Source organism: Chiloscyllium punctatum, chromosome 3 (assembly GCF_047496795.1).
Source record: "Chiloscyllium punctatum isolate Juve2018m chromosome 3, sChiPun1.3, whole genome shotgun sequence".
In the NCBI taxonomy this organism is placed as follows: Eukaryota; Metazoa; Chordata; class Chondrichthyes; order Orectolobiformes; family Hemiscylliidae; genus Chiloscyllium; species Chiloscyllium punctatum.
This window is the reverse complement of record NC_092741.1, coordinates 40,366,238-40,373,737: the sequence shown is the minus strand read 5'-3', so window position 1 is coordinate 40,373,737 and position 7,500 is coordinate 40,366,238. Positions and strand designations below refer to the sequence as shown.

The 7,500-nt window shown below is 51.3% G+C and overlaps 4 non-coding genes across 4 annotated transcripts; all 4 read left to right on the top strand.

Moving 5' to 3' along the window:
* The first annotated feature begins 1,230 nt into the window (after positions 1-1,230).
* Positions 1,231-1,349, top strand: LOC140475076 (5S ribosomal RNA). Its single transcript, XR_011959668.1, has one exon. It is a non-coding gene; the product is annotated as a 5S ribosomal RNA (ribosomal RNA).
* A 1,535-nt stretch (positions 1,350-2,884) lies between these two features.
* On the top strand, positions 2,885-3,003 carry LOC140468509 (5S ribosomal RNA). The gene has a single exon (XR_011955670.1). It is a non-coding gene; the product is annotated as a 5S ribosomal RNA (ribosomal RNA).
* A 1,535-nt stretch (positions 3,004-4,538) lies between these two features.
* Positions 4,539-4,657, top strand: LOC140475737 (5S ribosomal RNA). The gene has a single exon (XR_011960228.1). It is a non-coding gene; the product is annotated as a 5S ribosomal RNA (ribosomal RNA).
* Positions 4,658-6,188: 1,531 nt separating this feature from the next.
* LOC140469246 (5S ribosomal RNA) lies at positions 6,189-6,307 on the top strand. Its single transcript, XR_011956037.1, has one exon. It is a non-coding gene; the product is annotated as a 5S ribosomal RNA (ribosomal RNA).
* The last annotated feature ends 1,193 nt before the right edge of the window (positions 6,308-7,500 follow it).

Here is a 7,500-nt window from a genome sequence, read left to right as displayed (position 1 = left end):
TCCTTAATCAGTATCCTGTTCCTGCCTTATCTCCATAAGCCTTGATTCCACTATCCTTGAGAGCTCTGTCCAACTCTTTCTTCAATGAATCCAGAGACTGGGCCTCCACTGCCCTCTGGGGCAGAGCATTCCACACAGCCACCACTCTCTGGGTGAAGACGTTTCTCCTCATCTCTGTCCTAAACGGTCTACCCCGTATTTTTAAGCTGTGTCCTCTGTTTCGGCACTCACGTTTCCTGCCGCCAGAGTGTCCAATCCTTTGATAATCTTATATGTCTCAACCAGATCCCCTCTCAGTCTTCTAAACTCAAGGGTACACAAGCCCAGTCGCTCCAGTCTTTCAGTGTAAGGTAATCCCGCCATTCCAGGAATTGACCTCGTCAACCTACGCTGCACTCCCTCAATAGCCAGAATGTCTCTCCTCAAATTTGGAGACCAGAACTGCACACAGTACTCCAGGTGTGGTCTCACCAGGGCCCTGTACACCTGCAGAAGAACCTCTTTGCTTCTGTACTCGATCCCTCTTGTTATGAAGGCCAGCATGCTATTAGCCTTCTTCACTACCTGCTGTACCTGCATGCTGACCTTCATTGAGTGGTGTACAAGAACCCCCAGATCTCCCGGCACTGTCCCTTGACCGAAATTGATTCCATTTAGGTAGTAATCTGCCTTCCTGTTCTTGCCACCAAAGTGGATAAGCATCCATTTATCCACATTAAAGTGCATCTGCCATGCATCTGACCACTCACCTAACTTGTCCAGGTCACCCGGTAATCTCCTAACATCCTCATCACATTTCACCCTGCCACCCAGCTCAGTATCATCAGCAAATTTGCTAATGTTATTGCTAATAGCATCTTCTATATCATGAACATATATTGTAAAAAGCTGCGGTCCCAGTACTGATCCCTGCGGTACCCCACTGGTCACTGCCTGCCATTCCGAAATGGAGGCGTGGAGGAGTGTGGAAGGATGAGAGAATGCAGGCTGCAGCCCTATGAAGCAGGGGGAGGTCTTGCAGTTGGCCTGTGTGGGGATGTGGGAGACGACAGGAGCCTGGTGGGCAAGGGCTAGCTGGAGGGGGGGAGGGAGGGAGGGAAGCACGCACGGAGGAGGAAGAGCAAAGAGAAAAGAGAGAAAAAAAAAACAAAGGGGATCAAGAGAAAGAGCAGCAAAGAAAATGTGGCTGGCCAGCACGCCTTGAAGTGGGGAGAAAAGGCAGGGGCCAGCGCCTACGGCCATACTAGTCTGAAAACGCCCGATCTCGTCTGATCTCGGAAGCTAAGCAGACTCAGGCCTGGTTAGTACTTGGATGGGAGACCGCCTGGGAATACCAGGTGCAGTAGGCTTTTTCCGCCAGCAGGGGCTGCTCAAGTCACCCCTCTGCACTCGTGTTGGGCCACGCACGCAATGCAGCGACAGGTTATTTTTGCTGCCGCTGTGCCTGGCATCAGTCTCCTGCAGGCAGGAGACAGGAAGGGGAGGAGAGCGGAGCGCTGCCAAAATCAGCAAGAAAGACGGAAAGAAAGGGATTGGGGCTGCACGCTGTCTGCGGCTGGCAGTCAGGAAAGGAGGACAATAGACAATAGGTGCAGGAGTTGGCCATTCTGCCCTTGGAGCCTGCACCACCATTCAATATGATCATGGCTGATCATCCTTAATCAGTATCCTGTTCCTGCCTTATCTCCATAAGCCTTGATTCCACTATCCTTGAGAGCTCTGTCCAACTCTTTCTTCAATGAATCCAGAGACTGGGCCTCCACTGCCCTCTGGGGCAGAGCATTCCACACAGCCACCACTCTCTGGGTGAAGACGTTTCTCCTCATCTCTGTCCTAAACGGTCTACCCCGTATTTTTAAGCTGTGTCCTCTGTTTCGGCACTCACGTTTCCTGCCGCCAGAGTGTCCAATCCTTTGATAATCTTATATGTCTCAACCAGATCCCCTCTCAGTCTTCTAAACTCAAGGGTACACAAGCCCAGTCGCTCCAGTCTTTCAGTGTAAGGTAATCCCGCCATTCCAGGAATTGACCTCGTCAACCTACGCTGCACTCCCTCAATAGCCAGAATGTCTCTCCTCAAATTTGGAGACCAGAACTGCACACAGTACTCCAGGTGTGGTCTCACCAGGGCCCTGTACACCTGCAGAAGAACCTCTTTGCTTCTGTACTCGATCCCTCTTGTTATGAAGGCCAGCATGCTATTAGCCTTCTTCACTACCTGCTGTACCTGCATGCTGACCTTCATTGAGTGGTGTACAAGAACCCCCAGATCTCTCGGTACTGTCCCTTGACCGAAATTGATTCCATTTAGGTAGTAATCTGCCTTCCTGTTCTTGCCACCAAAGTGGATAAGCATCCATTTATCCACATTAAAGTGCATCTGCCATGCATCTGACCACTCACCTAACTTGTCCAGGTCACCCGGTAATCTCCCAACATCCTCATCACATTTCACCCTGCCACCCAGCTCAGTATCATCAGCAAATTTGCTAATGTTATTGCTAATAGCATCTTCTATATCATGAACATATATTGTAAAAAGCTGCGGTCCCAGTACTGATCCCTGCGGTACCCCACTGGTCACTGCCTGCCATTCCGAAATGGAGGCGTGGAGGAGTGTGGAAGGATGAGAGAATGCAGGCTGCAGCCCTATGAAGCAGGGGGAGGTCTTGCAGTTGGCCTGTGTGGGGATGTGGGAGACGACAGGAGCCTGGTGGGCAAGGGCTAGCTGGAGGGGGGGAGGGAGGGAGGGAAGCACGCACGGAGGAGGAAGAGCAAAGAGAAAAGAGAGAAAAAAAAAACAAAGGGGATCAAGAGAAAGAGCAGCAAAGAAAATGTGGCTGGCCAGCACGCCTTGAAGTGGGGAGAAAAGGCAGGGGCCAGCGCCTACGGCCATACTAGTCTGAAAACGCCCGATCTCGTCTGATCTCGGAAGCTAAGCAGACTCAGGCCTGGTTAGTACTTGGATGGCAGACCGCCTGGGAATACCAGGTGCAGTAGGCTTTTTCCGCCAGCAGGGGCTGCTCAAGTCACCCCTCTGCACTCGTGTTGGGCCACGCACGCAATGCAGCGACAGGTTATTTTTGCTGCCGCTGTGCCTGGCATCAGTCTCCTGCAGGCAGGAGACAGGGAGGGGAGGAGAGCGGAGCGCTGCCAAAATCAGCAAGAAAGACGGAAAGAAAGGGATTGGGGCTGCACGCTGTCTGCGGCTGGCAGTCAGGAAAGGAGGACAATAGACAATAGGTGCAGGAGTTGGCCATTCTGCCCTTGGAGCCTGCACCACCATTCAATATGATCATGGCTGATCATCCTTAATCAGTATCCTGTTCCTGCCTTATCTCCATAAGCCTTGATTCCACTATCCTTGAGAGCTCTGTCCAACTCTTTCTTCAATGAATCCAGAGACTGGGCCTCCACTGCCCTCTGGGGCAGAGCATTCCACACAGCCACCACTCTCTGGGTGAAGACGTTTCTCCTCATCTCTGTCCTAAACGGTCTACCCCGTATTTTTAAGCTGTGTCCTCTGTTTCGGCACTCACGTTTCCTGCCGCCAGAGTGTCCAATCCTTTGATAATCTTATATGTCTCAACCAGATCCCCTCTCAGTCTTCTAAACTCAAGGGTACACAAGCCCAGTCGCTCCAGTCTTTCAGTGTAAGGTAATCCCGCCATTCCAGGAATTGACCTCGTCAACCTACGCTGCACTCCCTCAATAGCCAGAATGTCTCTCCTCAAATTTGGAGACCAGAACTGCACACAGTACTCCAGGTGTGGTCTCACCAGGGCCCTGTACACCTGCAGAAGAACCTCTTTGCTTCTGTACTCGATCCCTCTTGTTATGAAGGCCAGCATGCTATTAGCCTTCTTCACTACCTGCTGTACCTGCATGCTGACCTTCATTGAGTGGTGTACAAGAACCCCCAGATCTCTCGGTACTGTCCCTTGACCGAAATTGATTCCATTTAGGTAGTAATCTGCCTTCCTGTTCTTGCCACCAAAGTGGATAAGCATCCATTTATCCACATTAAAGTGCATCTGCCATGCATCTGACCACTCACCTAACTTGTCCAGGTCACCCGGTAATCTCCCAACATCCTCATCACATTTCACCCTGCCACCCAGCTCAGTATCATCAGCAAATTTGCTAATGTTATTGCTAATAGCATCTTCTATATCATGAACATATATTGTAAAAAGCTGCGGTCCCAGTACTGATCCCTGCGGTACCCCACTGGTCACTGCCTGCCATTCCGAAATGGAGGCGTGGAGGAGTGTGGAAGGATGAGAGAATGCAGGCTGCAGCCCTATGAAGCAGGGGGAGGTCTTGCAGTTGGCCTGTGTGGGGATGTGGGAGACGACAGGAGCCTGGTGGGCAAGGGCTAGCTGGAGGGGGGGAGGGAGGGAGGGAAGCACGCACGGAGGAGGAAGAGCAAAGAGAAAAGAGAGAAAAAAAAAACAAAGGGGATCAAGAGAAAGAGCAGCAAAGAAAATGTGGCTGGCCAGCACGCCTTGAAGTGGGGAGAAAAGGCAGGGGCCAGCGCCTACGGCCATGCTAGTCTGAAAACGCCCGATCTCGTCTGATCTCGGAAGTTAAGCAGACTCAGGCCTGGTTAGTACTTGGATGGGAGACCGCCTGGGAATACCAGGTGCAGTAGGCTTTTTCCGCCAGCAGGGGCTGCTCAAGTCACCCCTCTGCACTTGTGTTGGGCCACGCACGCAATGCAGCGACAGGTTATTTTTGCTGCCGCTGTGCCTGGCATCAGTCTCCTGCAGGCAGGAGACAGGGAGGGGAGGAGAGCGGAGCGCTGCCAAAATCAGCAAGAAAGACGGAAAGAAAGGGATTGGGGCTGCACGCTGTCTGCGGCTGGCAGTCAGGAAAGGAGGACAATAGACAATAGGTGCAGGAGTTGGCCATTCTGCCCTTGGAGCCTGCACCACCATTCAATATGATCATGGCTGATCATCCTTAATCAGTATCCTGTTCCTGCCTTATCTCCATAAGCCTTGATTCCACTATCCTTGAGAGCTCTGTCCAACTCTTTCTTCAATGAATCCAGAGACTGGGCCTCCACTGCCCTCTGGGGCAGAGCATTCCACACAGCCACCACTCTCTGGGTGAAGACGTTTCTCCTCATCTCTGTCCTAAACGGTCTACCCCGTATTTTTAAGCTGTGTCCTCTGTTTCGGCACTCACGTTTCCTGCCGCCAGAGTGTCCAATCCTTTGATAATCTTATATGTCTCAACCAGATCCCCTCTCAGTCTTCTAAGCTCAAGGGTACACAAGCCCAGTCGCTCCAGTCTTTCAGTGTAAGGTAATCCCGCCATTCCAGGAATTGACCTCGTCAACCTACGCTGCACTCCCTCAATAGCCAGAATGTGTCTCCTCAAATTTGGAGACCAGAACTGCACACAGTACTCCAGGTGTGGTCTCACCAGGGCCCTGTACACCTGCAGAAGAACCTCTTTGCTTCTGTACTCGATCCCTCTTGTTATGAAGGCCAGCATGCTATTAGCCTTCTTCACTACCTGCTGTACCTGCATGCTGACCTTCATTGAGTGGTGTACAAGAACCCCCAGATCTCTCGGTACTGTCCCTTGACCGAAATTGATTCCATTTAGGTAGTAATCTGCCTTCCTGTTCTTGCCACCAAAGTGGATAAGCATCCATTTATCCACATTAAAGTGCATCTGCCATGCATCTGACCACTCACCTAACTTGTCCAGGTCACCCGGTAATCTCCTAACATCCTCATCACATTTCACCCTGCCACCCAGCTCAGTATCATCAGCAAATTTGCTAATGTTATTGCTAATAGCATCTTCTATATCATGAACATATATTGTAAAAAGCTGCGGTCCCAGTACTGATCCCTGCGGTACCCCACTGGTCACTGCCTGCCATTCCGAAATGGAGGCGTGGAGGAGTGTGGAAGGATGAGAGAATGCAGGCTGCAGCCCTATGAAGCAGGGGGAGGTCTTGCAGTTGGCCTGTGTGGGGATGTGGGAGACGACAGGAGCCTGGTGGGCAAGGGCTAGCTGGAGGGAGGGAGGGAGGGAAGCACGCACGGAGGAGGAAGAGCAAAGAGAAAAGAGAGAAAAAAAAAACAAAGGGGATCAAGAGAAAGAGCAGCAAAGAAAATGTGGCTAGCCAGCACGCCTTGAAGTGGGGAGAAAAGGCAGGGACCAGCGCCTGCGGCCATACTAGTCTGAAAACGCCCGATCTCGTCTGATCTCGGAGGCTAAGCAGACTCAGGCCTGGTTAGTACTTGGATGGGAGACCGCCTGGGAATACCAGGTGCAGTAGGCTTTTTCCGCCAGCAGGGGCTGCTCAAGTCACCCCTCTGCACTCGTGTTGGGCCACGCACGCAATGCAGCGACAGGTTATTTTTGCTGCCGCTGTGCCTGGCATCAGTCTCCTGCAGGCAGGAGACAGGGAGGGGAGGAGAGCGGAGCGCTGCCAAAATCAGCAAGAAAGACGGAAAGAAAGGGATTGGGGCTGCACGCTGTCTGCGGTTGGCAGTCAGGAAAGGAGGACAATAGACAATAGGTGCAGGAGTTGGCCATTCTGCCCTTGGAGCCTGCACCACCATTCAATATGATCATGGCTGATCATCCTTAATCAGTATCCTGTTCCTGCCTTATCTCCATAAGCCTTGATTCCACTATCCTTGAGAGCTCTGTCCAACTCTTTCTTCAATGAATCCAGAGACTGGGCCTCCACTGCCCTCTGGGGCAGAGCATTCCACACAGCCACCACTCTCTGGGTGAAGACGTTTCTCCTCATCTCTGTCCTAAACGGTCTACCCCGTATTTTTAAGCTGTGTCCTCTGTTTCGGCACTCACGTTTCCTGCCGCCAGAGTGTCCAATCCTTTGATAATCTTATATGTCTCAACCAGATCCCCTCTCAGTCTTCTAAACTCAAGGGTACACAAGCCCAGTCGCTCCAGTCTTTCAGTGTAAGGTAATCCCGCCATTCCAGGAATTGATCTCGTCAACCTACGCTGCACTCCCTCAATAGCCAGAATGTCTCTCCTCAAATTTGGAGACCAGAACTGCACACAGTACTCCAGGTGTGGTCTCACCAGGGCCCTGTACACCTGCAGAAGAACCTCTTTGCTTCTGTACTCGATCCCTCTTGTTATGAAGGCCAGCATGCTATTAGCCTTCTTCACTACCTGCTGTACCTGCATGCTTACCTACATTGAGTGGTGTACAAGAACCCCCAGATCTCTCGGTACTGTCCCTTGACCGAAATTGATTCCATTTAGGTAGTAATCTGCCTTCCTGTTCTTGCCACCAAAGTGGATAAGCATCCATTTATCCACATTAAAGTGCATCTGCCATGCATCTGACCACTCACCTAACTTGTCCAGGTCACCCGGTAATCTCCTAACATCCTCATCACATTTCACCCTGCCACCCAGCTCAGTATCATCAGCAAATTTGCTAATGTTATTGCTAATAGCATCTTCTATATCATGAACATATATTGTAAAAAG